General features: G+C 46.5%; 1 long non-coding RNA gene across 7 annotated transcripts in view; it reads left to right on the plus strand.

Moving 5' to 3' along the window:
- The window catches only part of LOC144288108 (uncharacterized), a 206,241-nt gene extending 197,141 nt beyond the window's left edge, over positions 1–9,100 (plus strand). For 3 of the 7 annotated variants that reach the window (XR_013356075.1, XR_013356093.1, XR_013356111.1), the window contains one exon: positions 5,023–5,758. This is a non-coding gene — a long non-coding RNA (uncharacterized LOC144288108). Of the gene's footprint in view, positions 1–5,022; positions 5,759–8,993 lie in introns of those variants that run through there. The other 4 variants (XR_013356086.1, XR_013356112.1, XR_013356102.1 and 1 more) reach the window with 3 other exon arrangements.
- Positions 9,101–16,118: the final 7,018 nt, after the last annotated feature.

Below are 16,118 nucleotides of genomic sequence, written 5' to 3' on the forward strand. Positions count from 1 at the left end.
TCTTCATGATTCAGGTTATATGTTTCTAGAAATTTATCTGTTTCTTCTGGGTTGTGCAATATGTTGGCATGTAATTGTTTATAGTAGTCTCTTATGATCCTTTTTATTTCTGTGGTGTCAGGTGTAATGTCTCCTCTTTAATTTATAATTTTATTTATTTAGGCCCTCTCTCTTTTTTTCTTGGTTAGTCTAGCTAAAGATTTGTCAATTTAGTTTTTCAAGAAACAACCCTTGGTTTTGTCAATCTTTTCTATTGTTTTCCTGTTCTCTATTTTGTTTATTTCTATTCTAATCTTTATTATTTATTTCCTTCTGCTAATTTTTAAAAAATATTTATTTATGAGAGACAGAGAGAGAGAGAGAGAGAGAGAGAGAGAGGCAAAGACACAGGCAGAGGGAGAAGCAGACTCCATGCAGGGAGCCTGATGTGGGACTTGATCCTGGGTCTCCAGGATCATGCCCTGGGCTGAAGGCAGTGCTAAACCGCTGAGCCACCCGGGCTGCCCTCCTTCTGCTAATTTTAAGCTTAGTCTGTTCTTTCTCTAGTCTCTTTAAGTGTAAAGTTAGGCTGTTTATTTGAGGTTTTTTTTCTTGATGTATGCATTTTTCACTATAAACTTCCCTCTTACAACTGCTTTTGTTGTATCTCACAGTTTGGGATTGTTGTGTTTCCATTTTCATTCATCTCAAGGTATCTCTTTAATTTCCCTTTTGATTTCTTCTTTGATCCATTCAGGAGTCTGTGGTTTAATTTCCATGTGTATGTGAATTTTCTAGCTTTCCTTGAGTTATTGATTTCTAGTTTCATACCATTGTGGTTGGAAAAGATAGTTGGAAGGATTTCAGTCTTCTTAAATTTGCTAAGACTCATTTTGTGACCTAACATAGGATCTATCCTAGAAAATGTTCCATATGCACTTGAGAATTACATATGCTGCTGTTGCTACATGGTATGTTTTGTATATGTCTGTTAGGTTTGTTTGGTCTATAGCATTGTTGAAAGCTGCTGTTTCCTTATTGAGTATCTGAATGGGTGACCTATTCATTTTGAGAGTGGGTTATTAAAGTCCCCAACTATAATTATATTGCTGTTTCTTTCTCTTTTTAGTTCTGTTAATATTTGCTTTATGTATTTAGGTATTCTGATGTGGTGCATAAATATTTGCAATTGTGACCTTGTCTTGATGAATTGACCTCTCATTATATAAAATTATATTTGTCCCTCTTGACCATTTTTAGCTTAAAATTTATTTTGTCTGGTTTAAACAAGCTATTCCTGCCTTCTTTTGGTTACTGTTTGCTTGAAATATGATTTTCTATCCCTTCATTCTGTTTTTGTGTGACATTAAAGATAAAATCCTTTACAGACAACATATAGTTAGACCTTGTGTTTTTATACATTCAGCCATTCTATGTCTTTTGATTGGAGAATTTAATCCATTTACATTTATAGTAATTATTGATAAGTAAGGACATACTCTTGCCATTTTGTTAACTTTTTTCTGTGTTGTATATTTATTGTTTCATGCTTATGTTGCTATCTTGTTTTATGATTTGATGACTTTTATAGCTTTTTTAAAATATTTTTTAAAGACTTATTTATTTATTTATGACAGAGAGAGAGAGAGAGAGAGAGAGACACAGGAGGAGGGAGAAGCAGGCTCCATGCCAGGAGCCCGACATGGGACTCGATCCGGGACTCCAGGTTTAGCAGGCGATAAACCGCTGAGCCACCCAGGGATCCCCTTTTATAGCTTTATACTTTGGCTTCTTTATTATAATCTTTTGTGTATCTACTATAGGTTTTTCCTTTGTGATTACAATGAGACTTGCATAAAATACATAACAATGTCCTACTGTAAACTGGTAACAACTTCAATAGTATACATAAACTTTAAACATTTACTTCTTCCCTCTCTCATTTAGGTTATTGACGTTACAATTTACATATGTTTTGATATTATGTATCCTATAACAAATTATTGTAGTTATGGTTATTTTTAGTAAATTTAGTTTTTGACTTTTAAAAAATTCAAGTATGATTAACATTTGTTATATTAGTTTCAAATGTAAGATATAATGATTCAACAATTCTATATATTACTCAGTGCTCATCTTGATAAGTGCACTCTTAATTCCCTTCACCTATTTCACCTATTCACCTACTGACCTCCCCTCTGGCAACCACTGGTTTGTTCTTTACAATTAAGAGTCTGGTTTTTAACTTTTAAACTGGAGTTGTGGGGCACCTGGATGGATCAGTAAGTTAAACATCTGCCTTTGGCTCAGGTCCTCGGAACAAGCCTTGCACTGGGCTCTCTGCTCAGCAAGGAGTCTGCTTCTCCCTCTTCCCCTCCCCCTGCTCATGCTCGTGTACTCTCTCTCCTCTCTGAAATAAATAAATAAAAATCTTTAAACTAGAGTTGTAAGTGAATTATGCATCATCAGTACAATATTAAAGAACCTGCCTTTGGCTGCATATTTGCCATTGCCAGTGAGTTTTTTACATACATTCATATGTTAATGACATTAATCAGCACCCTTTTATTACCACTTGAAGAAGGTCATTTAGCAGGTGTTGCGGTGATGAACTCCTTCAGCTTTTGTTTGTTCAAGGAAGTTTTTCTGTCCTTTGTTTCCAAAGGACAGTTTTGCTAGGGTAGTATTCTTGGTTGACAGGTTTCTTTTTTCTTTCAATGTTTTGAATATATCATCCCACTCTCTCCTGACCTGCAAAGTTTCTGTTGATAAATCTGCCCACAATCTTATGGGGGTTCCCTCGTATGCCTTGTATGAGCTGCTTTTCTCTTGCTGCTTTCAAGATTGTCTCTTCATCTTTGTTGACAATTTGATTATAATGTATTTTGGTGTCATTCTTTTCAAATTCAGCCTATTTGGGGTCCTTTGGGCCTTATAATCCAGATTTACATTTATTTCTCCAAGTTTGGGAGTTTTTCAGCCATTATTGCCTTAAGTATACTTTCTGTCCCTTTCTCTTTCTTCTGTCCTTCTGTGATTTCCATAACATGTATATTGTTTCTTTTGATGGTAATATTCCATTAGTCCCACAGGATATAGTGGCTAGTCCCACAGTGGCTTTCCTCACTCTTCATGCTTTGTCTTTTTTCTTCTCTGACTAGATGCTTTCAAATGAATCTGTTTTCTTGCTTACTGCTTCTTCTGCTTGGTCAGGTTTGATATTGAATTCTTTAGTGCAGTCATAGTATGGGATTATTGTTTGGTATTTTGGGGGGGGGTTCTATTTCTTTGTTGCACTTCTCATTTTGTTTATATTTTCTCATTTGTTCACTGTTTTCTTAATTCTCAGTTGTTTGTATGTTTTTGTAGTTCACTAAACTTCTTTAAGAAAATCATACTGGATTCTTTATCAGACAGTTTATAGATATCCATTTCTCTAGGGTAAGTTACTGGAGCATTATTAGTTTCTCTTTGATCATTTCATATTTTCCTGATTCTTGATTCCTTGAATTGTTATCTGCACATTTGAGTAAGCTGTCTCCTCTTCCAGACTTTATAGGTTTGCTTTGGCAGATAGTCCTTCCCTAGTCAGGTTAGTTTTGGGTTCTGGATGAGTCAAGTGGTAGCATCCTTGGTCAGGTGGGACTTGCTATTAGGGGTCTTTATTTGGGTGACACCACTGCCTAAGCTCTAAGGTCGGGGGATGCTCCTGTTTGGGAGCAGATGAAATAGGACTGCTGGCTTGGTTCCTTGTCTAGGTGTAGCTACAGGATGCCCACATTCTCTGGTCAAGCTTCCTGGTCAGGTGGGACTGAATACTGCATTCAGCAGTTGGGCACGGCTGCATACTTATTTTCTGGTCCAGATGTGGCCACAGAATGGGCTTCATAGCCATTAAAGCTTGATGGCTAGGGACCCAAACTGGAAGAAACTGCCCACAAAGTTCCCTAGCCAGATGAGGCCACTGGCTTGGCTCTGCAGATGTTCAGGGCCACCGGCGAGGCTCTCAGCTTAGGTGCCTTTGTAAGTGGGGCTGCAGGATGGGCTATGCATTTTCCCAGGTGTTATGTTTAGTTTTCCTAGTTGGATAGGGCTGGAGGCTCCAGTCAGGCACAGGAGGGGCTTCAGATTTGATTCCTAGACAGGCAGGGTTTAGAGCAGACTCCATGGCTGGTGACCCAAATCAGAAGAACTGTCCACTGAGCTCCCTCACCAGGCAGTGCCACTGGCTGAGCTGTCTGTTTGGGTGCCACCACAAGCTGGGCTGTAAGATGGGCCACATAGTCTCCTGGGTGTCCTGGTTAAGCTTCCTGGTCAGGTGGGAATGAGAGTTATACTCAGCAGTAGGTAGGGTCATGAACCTGCTTCTCTGCCTGGGTAAGTAGCAGAACAGGCTCAAAGGTTGGCATGGCCCTCTGGTCGGGGACCTGAATTGGGCAGAACTGCCCAGTGGGTTTCTAGTCGGAGAGGGCCATTGGCTTGGCGCTGCATGTGGATGGAATTTCTCGCTGGGTGCTGCTCTACGGAGGTGCTACTGTAAGTGGACTCTAGGACGGGCAAAGTAGCCACCCCGTGTTCCACCAGGCCACCACCTGGCTAGGCTAGAGGGGGGGACTATATTCAACAGTAGATAGGGCTTCAGATCTGCCTCCCTGCCAGGACAAGGCTGCAGAACAGGCTCTATGGCTGGTAATACCTGTTGGTCAGGGACCTAACCAGGCAGAACTTGGCCTGCTGAGCTCCCTGGGAAGATTGGGTCACCAGCTTGGCTCTGCTGATGGGTAGGGCCATTGGCTGGGCTAAGAATTTAGAGCATTTTACCATGTGCCAGGCACTGTACTAAGCACTCTGGAGGCATTGTGTTCTTGAGTTGTTTTAACAACATTGTAATGGGTCCCATTCTGCAGATGAGAAAACTGAAGTTGATAGTAATTAGGGAGCAGTAATGAGGGGAAAGGAGGGAAGCTAGGATCCAAATCAAGGGCTTTGTGACTCAGAAGCCCCATGCTCTTAACTTCTATGCCTTTCTGTTTGGTATTTCAGGAGTCCTCTGTCGGCCTCTTCACAGGTGAGATCATACAGATTCTTAGTTCTAATGGTGTCTTCTTAGCTTTGCATCCTTTGTCTTGGTCATAGAATTTACCATTTCTGTGGGGCAGGTTAAAGGGGATCTATCTGCTGTGCAGCTTCTGCTGTTATATACAAACATCACAGAATCACAGCCACACTTTAAAAAAAAAAATCTTTAAATATACCGGTATCTGGGGGAATCTTCTTTGAGATATTCCTATTTTTAAAACTAGTGATAATTCTATTTTAATGACTTTTTCCACTCTATTTTTATTTTGCCAGAGATTCTATCTACATGTCAAGCCTCTCAAAAGTCTATTAACATCCCCAAATTGTAAGAGTAAGAAATTTCTGTTCCTCACAGAGCCCCAATATCTGGCAAATGTGTCAGAGAAGTCACGTAGGCTGTAGGGAGGTGTCAGAGATATAAGTGGGAAATGAGTCTGAACTTAAAAAGCAGGGATCAGGTGCTAATTGTATTCAACAAGACAGGAAAGATCGAGATATTCACTCTTAGATGTGGATCAAAGGGGGACTAGATTAAAGGGATCACCTCTTGTTTAGTAAGTTATTTAGTTATTTATTTCCATGATCTCAACTCCTCATCTTGAATGTTGATTTTAAAGTGGTTTCTAAGTCGGAGTATGATCCATATTGCTAAAACTTGTTTACCCCTAAATGATTACATATTAATAGGCATGTGTTACTGATCTTGGAATAAAACTTTTAAAAAAATTGTGTGTATAGTTGTCTTGTCATTTGAAAAAATCAGTGACCTTTTAAAAATATCTCTAGTTATCTTTATTTTTTTCCAGCTTCACTGAAGTATAATTGGCATCAGTGATCTATTTGAACCTTCCACATAGCGTAAGAGGAATGATCTAGTTGCAGACCTTTTTTCAGGAGCTATAAATGTGCCAGTCCAAAAAAGAGAAATCTTACAGTACTACCCATTCCTCCTGGCTATTCATGCACACTGCCAGCACTTCTCAGAGCCAGCCATGTGGGTCTGGTGGAGCTTGTCTGGGTGGCCTCTATTTGTGAGGAACAAAAGAGACTGTCCAGGAGGGGCACTGAATAGGATGCCACAGTCAGAAGGTTGGGTTTTATTTATTTGTTTGTTTATAAAAAGTAGGCTGTTTACATTTATTTATATATTTAAAGTAATCTCTACATCCAACGTGGGGTTCAAACCCATGGCCCCAGGATCAAGAGTTGCCGGCCAGGTGCCGTGGTTTTATTTATTAATTTTTTCAAAGAGAGAATTAAGGCAAGTGTGTTCTCAGAAGGGCTGTGGGCATGTAGTTGGGGACCGTAGTGAGGTACCTCAAGAACCTGGAAATGATGACCCGAATGACCTCAGAACGAAATGGTGAAATCTACAGGAATTGAACTAAAGCTGAGTTCTTCAGAGCCAGCCTGTGAATAGGGAGGGTTCCCAGGAAGATCTCAAGAGACGTGTGTCTTCCAAGCATGTCTGGTCCACTCAAGGTTGGCAGGGATTGACCATGAGAGACCCCTGTAGGCACCTCATCCTCTGGGCAGGGCTAAACCTGCTGTGGGGATGGGGACCAGACCAGGTTGTCCTGAAGCACGTGAATCCACACTCTCCCCACAGCTGTGTGTCTGCCGGAGGAAGGACAATGTGTGTGTCATGTAGACCCCAGCATCATGGTCTCATTCTCCCTGTGAGCGGTCTCTGTCAATAAATGGGTGCTCCGATTCTTTCCCAGTGGTCCTGAGAGCTTGCCTCATGGAACCCAGCCCCTGAGAGAGCGACATGCTCTCCACAGACCAGCCACACCCAGTTTCCAAGACTGCAGGCCCAATGGGCAGACCAGGCGCGTGGCATTTCTGCCAGCTGCCTCCCGGGAGGTCTGGCAACGGGCCTCCAGCCACACACATCAGCTCCCTGCCTAGCCTCAGCCTTGGAAACTTGACTTCAAAACCAGTAACTCTTGACAGTTTTTTTTTTTTTTTTTAGATTTTATTTACTTATTCATGAGAGACACACAGAGAGAGGCAGAGACACAGGGAGAAGCAGGCTCCCTCTGGGGATCCAGATGCAGGACTCGATTCCAGGATTCTGGGATCACTACCTGAGCCAAAGGCAGACGCTCAACCATGAAGACACCCAGGTGTCCCTTGACAGTTTTCCCTACATCCCAAATAGATGTTGAAGTCTTCAACCCCAGTACCTGTTAATGTTGACCCTACTTGGAAATAGGGTCTTTGCAGATGACCAAGTTAAGACAAAGTCATTAGGGTGGCCCCTAATACAATTTGGCATCTTTATAAATGGGGGGGTGTTGGGCTTCACAGATGTGAAGGTACAGAGAGAACACCACCTCTAAGCCAAGGAACGGCTGAGACTACCAAATCTAGGAGGGACATGCGAGACAGGCTGAGAGCCCTCCCAAGGAACCAATCCTGCCAACACCTCGATTTAGAACTTCTAGCCTCAGAACTGGGAGACTATAAATTTCTGTTGTTTGAGCCACCCAGGTGATGGAACTTTTTTACAGCAGCCTTGGGAAACTAATATAACCTGTGCTAGGCTTTTCACCAGGGAGCTCAGAATTAAGGCTGTTCACGAAGAGTCCCTATTTGGTACCCATCCCTTATGCTACCTGTTGCTGGAAAAGCAATGCCCTGGGAATATGAACTACCCATGGGCACGGTTGGTGTGGCCCTAGGAGGACCTCTGGCTGTAGGGAATTTCTTTTTTTTTTTTTAAAGACTTATTTATTTATTCATGAGAGACAGAGAGAGAGGCAGAGACACAGGCAGAGGGAGAAGCAGGCTCCCCCCGCAGGGAATTTCTACCAGCAGGGACAGGTGTCCTACAGGGGCCAAACAAATATTATTTGTGGTTTTCATTTCTAAGTTCTTTTCAGGTAAAATAATTATTATGGGCTATGCATATAGAAGGCATTCGCATGAAAAGACAGTTGTAAAGACAAATTATAATCTGCTTAATGCATCTTTACCATTCTGCCTCAAACATAAGTCAGCTTAGTCTGTTTATTCCAATGCTTTGCAGTCCCTAAAAATTTACTTTGGAATTTTACTTTTTAACTGCATATTAACTTTCCAGACACTTAAAACTACTTGTGCAAAAGTTGTAATTTTTTAAAATGAAATGTTAAAATTTGCACGTTTGATGTAAAAACAGCTATCGTGGTTTCCCTCAGGTGGCTGGCCTCCACAGGTTAAGAAGGCAGATACATTTGGGATCAAGCAAAAAACTTACCAATAAATTTTGACCAAGTAAAAAACATGGCTTATGATAAACATCATATATAATTTTAATCTATAATTATTGCTCCAGTTGAAATAAGTACCTGAATTTCTGAAATACTTCTTATTTCATAATTCGGCATGCTTTCCGCCCCCCTATACTTATATTTTTTTTAAAGGATTAATTCTGGAAGCAACCCAATGAGGTTGGCACATTTCCTCCCATTTTGTAGATTGAAAATGCTGGGACCCGGGAAAGGCCTCTTGTCCAAAGCCATAAAGAAAACAAATTATAAAAGGAACACATATCTATCACGCTTTTGGGCCTCTCATTCCTTCCATAAATGTTCGTTGATTGAGAACAGCATTCGTGTTCAGATTCTTCCTCGGGTTTGGGCTCATGCAGATGAAGGAGATGAAATTCTTGCTTCTGACTAATGTGTATCAGGTGACCCTTGTGCTGGGAGCCCCGGCACCCATTATTTCATTAAACCACACCCGTGAGCCAGGTATGGTCAGCCCCCTGTTATGGAGCAAACCGAGGCTCAGAGGGGCTTAGTGTTCCTCACGAGGTCACCTAGCTAGTCTGTGACTGCTTGGGGCTGGTACCAGACATAAGTGAAGCCTAAATCACATCATTTTTTAAAAAAATTATACCAGACTGTCCCCAAACGGAAAAGAATTTTTGTTACATTTCTCCCTAGCACCCACTCGATGCCAGATACCACATGAAGCCAGTTCCTCGCTTTCCCTCATTTCATCCTCTGCAAGGTAGGAGGGTTATTTTGACTTTTTCCAGCTGAGGAAACAGACACTTATGGATGTAAACATCAATAAAGCGTTGTGGCCGGAAGTTGATAGAGGCAGAGTTTGAGCCCAGGTCTCACTTGGCTGAAAGGATAATTTTGTTCTGCTGCATGGATGGCAATATTGTGTGAAGCTAAATATGACAAGTGTCAAGGAGGTGCCATTGGATCCCCCACGGGATTCAGAGTTGGTGATGAGGGTGATCAGGAAAGCTTTGTGGAAGAGGGGGCCCGGGAGGTGGCCTATGATGGCCTCTATGGGGGGAGCTGGTGGGGAAGCATGGGAGGGCCAGGGAGAAATGCTGGCCTGACTGTCCCCGCGGCCACCGTTGTCCTCGTGGGCCGGTCTGTGCCAGAAACTCTTCAGTGCTGAGGATGAGAGGCTACATAGCTAAACCTGATCGTGAACGAAGAGTTGCAGCAGGAAAGAGAGAGCATGTGGAAGAGTGTTTGGATGCAGAGAGAAGCCTGCAGAAAGATTAAACCGGGAGCTGCTGTGGCCCACAGCTGCCTCCCACAGGTAAACTGGGAGGGGAACAGGTGTGTCTCCCCAGTCGGCCCTGGTGTCCCTTTGCCTTCTTCTTCTTTTGCCTGGCCGCCTTTCTCCTGACTGCTACGCAGATCTTTTTCACATATGTCTGCCCTGAAATAATCTTTCGCAAGCTTCGGTCTTTCAGGGCAAGTGATGGTGTGGAGAAGGGAGGGCTGCCCTTCCGAGGGTCCCCACGTTTCTAAACCCATCCTTCTTATTTCCCTCTAGAGAGGGGCAGATCGACTGTCCATTGCAAAGAACTGTGGGATGGCTCACGGGTCTTAGAATTTACCCTTGTGTGTGGCCTTTGCTTAAGAAATGCAGGGAGTTTCGTGAAGGGACATCTTTTGGTTTGCCAGTCGATGAGTCTGAGGAAGGAGAGGGGAGAGAAGTGCAGGTTGGGGTGCAAACCCAGAGTTCACTGTCCGCTTCCAGAGGCATTTTCTGAAGGACCCATGGCACACTTTTCCACCCCCTAATGCCCTGTTTCCAGAACTTTATTTTTTATTTTTTAATTTTTTTCATTTGTTTTTGTTGGAGTTCGATTTGCCAACATATAACACCCAGTGCTCATCCCATCACGTGCCCTCCTCAGTGCCCATCACCCGGTTACCCTGTCCCCCTGCCCACCTTCCCTTCCGCAACCTTTTGTTCATTTTAGGGAGAGTTGTCTCCCTCTCTAATTTTTCCCACTCAGTTCCCCTCCTTTCCCTTAGAATCACTTTCACTATTTCTTATATTCTCCGTATGAGTGAAACCATATGATGATTGTCATTCTCTGATTGAGTTAGTTCACTCAGCATAATACCCTCCAGTTCCTTCCACATCAAAGCAAATGGTGGGTATTCATCCTTTCTGATGGCTAATATTCCAGTGTGTATATAGACCACATCGTCTTTATCCATCCATCTGTCGAAGGACATCGAGGCTCCTTCCACAGTTTGGCTATTGTGGACATTGCTGCTGTGAACATCGGGGTGCAGGTGTCCCGGCATTTCACTGCATCTGTATCTTTGGGGTAAATCCCCAGCAGTGCAATTGCTGGGTCATAGGGTAGCTCTATTTTTAACTTTTTGAGGAACCTCCACACTGTTCTCCAGAGTGGCTGCACCAGTTTGCGTTCCCACCAACAGTGCAAGAGGCTTCCCCCTGTTTCCAGGACTTTAAAACAACGGTAGCAGCCAGGCCTACTCCGGAGGAAATGCCCCGCACGGTTTGGCACAGAGCTGGTGTCTGCTAAGTGTGGTCTCCAAATCAGAGTCGGTCGTGTTCAGCAGCTAGCTAACAACTGATCCCTGAAGCTAAAGAAACTGCCTTTCCAGCCACCATGGGTGCTGCTGGGAAAGAAAGAAGGCAAGCTCAATCACAGTCCTCAGCGAGGTCAAACCCACCAGGCTGCCAGGTGCCATCGATTCAGAGGGGAACGTAAATGGCTGTGTCCCCACGGACGCACAGTCACACTGTGGGTGACTGCAGGCTGTCCCCACGAAGCCCAGCTGATGCAAGGGGAAGCTCAGCCGGCGGCTGCCCTCCAGACCTCTCCCCAGCTGCTGGGCATGCTTGGAAGGACTAGCTAACAAGCCCTGGCCATTAAGTAAAGGCAGGTAAAGGCAGGGCGAGGGGCTCATGTGCCACCTGCAGCCGGGGCTCCCTTGAGGCCGAGCCCAGTAACCAGGTGCGGCCCTGCACAGCCTCTGCCCCTCTGCGCAGAGCGGGAGCTTCCATGTGTCTCTGCCCTTTGGGGGCCCCTTGCTGCACGTCCTGTGGGACTGAGCAGCTCTGAGGACGTCTCCGGAGACGGTTTCCCATCAGCCATCTCCAATTTTTGGAAGAATTAGGAATGAGAAGTGGCAGGTACTACCTCCTGGGCTAAAACACACACAAATGGATCATAAATCCCAAACGAAGATGTTGATTCTTATTTCAAGCCAAAACGCCCGCTTTGCCTGGAAAGGTTGCACAAATTGCTGAGGGAAAGCCTGCCTTGCCAAGGAGCTGGCTGTGCCCGAGAATGCGCCAGGAGTCCGCACGAAACGTGAGAATTAAAATGAGGTGTGCTTCCCACCCTCCTCCCCCCGCCCCCAACCGTCTTACTTTTAATAGTTATTTAGCAGAAATCTGCATTTTTTTCCCCCTTGGAAGGTGCTGTGTCTTTGTTGGGCAGCTATGTGTACCAGTCTGCCTGCCTCTTTCCGCCGGCTTGTCATGCTCACTAATTAGAGAGCTGCCGCCTGGTTCACCTTGTTAATTAGAGGGACTTGCACACGGAGCCCTTCGGGCAGTGCGCGCCGAGCCTCGCACCAGTGCCCCGAGAACGATGCGTCTGTGAAGTCATTCTTCTCATCTACCTTCTATTTTTCATTTGAAATGAATAAATCATTGAGATTTTTCCTTGTGGAGTGAGAATACAAGAACTCACATCTTTGGAGGATGTAAATTACATGTGATCAATAGGAAGGCATGGCTCGTGTATTGTACTTACATGATTTCCTAATTTACTTCTTGTCGGTGTATGAGAAAATGGCCTGGAATGTGTGTCTCCTCTCCATGAATCAGTGTCCTTCATCTGGCGAAAGAGGGTGTTGGGTGAGAAACACAGCTGCTTCGTTTGAGCTGTCGGAGTCTGGTCCGGCGGTTTGTTGATCGCCGGCACAGAGGGTGGGACGCCTCTGAAATCCAGGCCTCCGAGGAGGCTGTTTGACCAGAAACTTCTCCCCAGCCTCCCTCAGGCCCCGCCTGCTCAGGAAGACACAGGGCACGGCAGGTAATTCTGATCGAGAACATTCTTTTGTAATAGAGAGCCCACTTATTAGGATTGCAAAGGGGTTTTAGGTGAATCGTGGGTCTTTACCGAAGATTTTTTAAAAATGCAAATAATATTCCGGCTGCACCCGACCATGGATCCGATCGCAGAAGCGGGAGTGTCTTTAAAGGGTGTGCTGCCTCCTTTTCCTCCCTGCATAGGGCACTTCAAGTAGTTCCAGGGGCTTCCTCTCCAACTGCTTGGTTAAAATGAAGCGTTAGTTAAGTGAGGATAGGAAGAGGCGAGAACTCTCATTGGTCGAAAGGCAGGTGGTAAAGGTAGCGCTTTCCCCTAAGTAAAGAAGGGATAGGGCTCAGCCCCACCCAAATCCGGGTGTCTCTGCTGAGGAGCCTGGCCAAGTAACCCCATTATCCGTCTCTGTGGTTAATTAATATCTTAAACACGGTTAAACTTTCTGCTCATCCACCAGGCTTGCAGGAATTAGACATGCCCAGTTGCAGAGACTTCGGCAAAAGATTTTCAGATATTTCCTAGGAAGAGAAAAGAATTTTATACCTGCTCCTGCTGGTAAGGACACAGGCCACGGTAGCTGCCTTCTAGAATGTTCTTCCCACCATTAAAAATATCTAGTTTTGTGTCCACAAGCACACATTGAGCACTTGCTGCATGCAAAACGCTGCCCCAGTCCCCAGGGAAGGAAACCCCAGCACGCAGAGACCAGTCCTGTCCTCAGGACACCATATGCGGGTGGAGGAAAGAACCCAAGAAGAAGCAAATCGCTACCCCCCACCCCAGAGTGGTGGGCGATGCGGTACCCGCCCAGAGGAAGGGAGCCGGTGGTCACAGAAGGACGGAGGCATGGGGAGCAAGGCTGAGAGGGCTGCTGGGGAACCAGCAGAGGCTGCCAGGTGGGGAAGGCCTTGCAGGCAGGGAGCTCAGCGCACACACAAAGGCATGGAAACGCACAGCCCCGTGCAAGGGTGCAAGTGGCTCCCAGGGCCAGAGAAGGAGTGAGTGACAGGAGACACAGCTGCAGGGGCAGGGGGGCACAGTCAGGTCCCTGTTACCAGGGGTGCCTCTCACTGCAGCATTACTGTTCACACCGTTCACCCAATGTGCGGCTGCCATCCCCCCCGCCGCCCCCGGCGCTCTGGCTCTGCAGCAGCCCGTGCATGTCTGCAGGGCTCCCTAGGAGGGTGCCCAGGTGTGCCTGGCTGCTTTGGCACGTGTGCCCTCCACACAGCTCCGGCCCTGGGTGCAGGGACCGTCAGATGTAGGGGGTGGGGAGGGAGGGAACGGTGGGTACTAGTGTGCCAGTGACTTCACAGGCCAAAGCAGCCACCTCGTGTAAGAGCCTCTCTACCTGCTTGACCTTAAGCATTTTACTGAAGGTTTAGGTTGCTGCGTGGGCGTGCAGTACTTCCCGAACAGGTAGTTCAGGCCCTCAAAGGCGACTGGAGCCCCTGCCCTACGTGCTAGGGTCAGTGCACGTACACCAGGGATGCAAAGATGAAAAAGACACCATCTCCTGCCTTTAAGGCGCTCACAAGAGCCAGGCAGAGTAGGCGTGTTTGCAGAGACTAAGTATCAGAAGCAGCAGCCGGCAGAGGGTGGCATCACGGGGGAGGTGACACTGGCGCTGAGTTTTACGGGATGAACGACTGAAGTGTGCATGGGGTGGGGGGAGAGGAAGGGTTTTCTAGACAAGAAGCAGCAAATGCAGAGAAGGAGATGCGAATGCGCACAGTGTGTTCAGGGGCTGCAATGATTCGCTCGGGCTCCAGCTCAGGGAATGAGTCTGGGGTGGGGGGTGGGTGTTGAGGGGTGGGGAGGCTGAGGGGACTAAGCATCAGAGCGAATTATTTTTTTTTCAAGATTTATTTATTTGTTCATGAGAGACACAGCGAGAGAGGCAGGACACAGGCAGAGGGAGAAGCAGGCTCCCCCTGAGCCCGACGCAGGACTCAATCCCAGGACCCTGGGATCACGCATCAGAGCAAATTAATACCATCTCTTCGGGGATCTAGCAGTTGTCGTAGCTGTGTGAGACGCCCTGCTTCACAGCTTCCGGGGTTCCAGCCGTGGGAGAGAAAATCCAGCCACGTGCACACCCGCCGTCCAGGTGGTGTTGGACACGATGATGAATTCATCACCACCGGAATACACTGCCACTTCTAAATTGGTCGGAAAGTGACAGTTGCAAGCTGTCAACTTGATATGGTGTGTCCCTCTTTTTTTTTTTTTTTTTGTTAAACAAAGTCCCTCTTCCCTGTGGTGGGTGGTCAGGCTTGCACCAGGCAGGAGGCAGAAGGAAGGGCCCCAGGGCTGGACGCCTCTCAAGCTTAGGGACCCCTGGGCACCACCTCATCTCCTTGGGTGAAAACACCTTCTGCTCCCCAGATGAGTCCCATCGATGGAGCGAGCATTTCAGATCTCGGCTGAGGCTGAGGTTCACAGTGACGTCTAAGTACCGACTTAGGGGAGCCCAGGAGCTCCCCAGATTTGCCTAGTTCTCTCTAGCAGGTCCTCGGCAGGCAACCCCACTCTGTCTGCAGGGCGCTCCCAAGGGCCGTTAGGCTTTGCTTGTGTCCAGGGTTAGAGAAGATGCTTGGGGGAACCGGTAACCCATCGAGATTTAATCAGCGTCGCTTGTGTCCCCCGGGCACCGAAATGGTCCCCTCACGGAGCCAGGGCTCCTAGTCAAGGCTTCTCAGGAGGGGTCCCAGCCGCACAAGCCATCAGGACTCCGGCCAAAACCCGGGTCTCCCTCCTTGGAAAGAACACACTGGTGCCAGATTTTGTTCCTTTAGCGAGTCCTTTGCTTCAGCGGCATGAGTGACAAGAACACCGAGATGTGGCACACGTCCACTGTGAAATGAAAGCAGTATTCAAATAGCAAGGAAGGGGCGCCTGGATGGCTCCGTCGGGTAAGCATCCGACTTTTGGTTTCAGCTCAGGTCATGATCTCAGGGTGGTGAGATCGAGCCCCGCGTCGGGCTCCACACTCGGTGCGGAGTCGGCTTGAGGATTCTCTCTCTCCCTCCGCCCCTCCCCTGCTCACATGTGTGCTCTCTCTCTCTCTCTGTCAAATAAGTAAGTCTTTAATAAAATAACAACTGAAAGCCCAGAAGGTTTTCTCCTGGGACACGAGACCCTCTCAGCCCGCCCCACCGCCCCGCCCCGGCCTCACCCTGTTGCCTGCCCACCAAGCACAGCCCCTGCCGTGGCCTGAGCCCCACTCGTGGAGCTCATGTTCCCCAAAGTGCATGGCAAATGCCTGGAGGGCAAAGTCTCGCCCGCCTCCCATTGTGCCCGCACCCTCAGCACCCCCCACCCCGAGTCCAGCGGCATCGTGGGCTCTTGGGAAGCCTCTGCCAGTTGAGTTAACAGTTTCCACACACACTTAAAAAATTTCATCCTTTTTGCTAGATTCTGAGGGTGATGTGCGCTGCTGGCAGACAGTTTGGAAAGCACAAAGTCGCTCTGTTCTGTCTCAGGAGCGACTGTTCCGGCTCGTTTAGGCCAAATAGATGCTGGCGGACCCCTCCCCTAAACCCATCTAGAACAAAGATTGATTGCATGAGTTAATCTCTGGACTTTGGCTTCATTACTTGGTATTGGTTATTGTAAAATGAACTCTCTTAACAGGCTTTCTTTTTTTTGGGGGGGGGGGACCATCCTACGCTTTGTGGTGTCCCTTCCCAGTAATAATTAATTTTCCTAAAGT

This window comes from Canis aureus, chromosome 1, assembly GCF_053574225.1.
Source record: "Canis aureus isolate CA01 chromosome 1, VMU_Caureus_v.1.0, whole genome shotgun sequence".
In the NCBI taxonomy this organism is placed as follows: domain Eukaryota; kingdom Metazoa; phylum Chordata; class Mammalia; order Carnivora; family Canidae; genus Canis; species Canis aureus.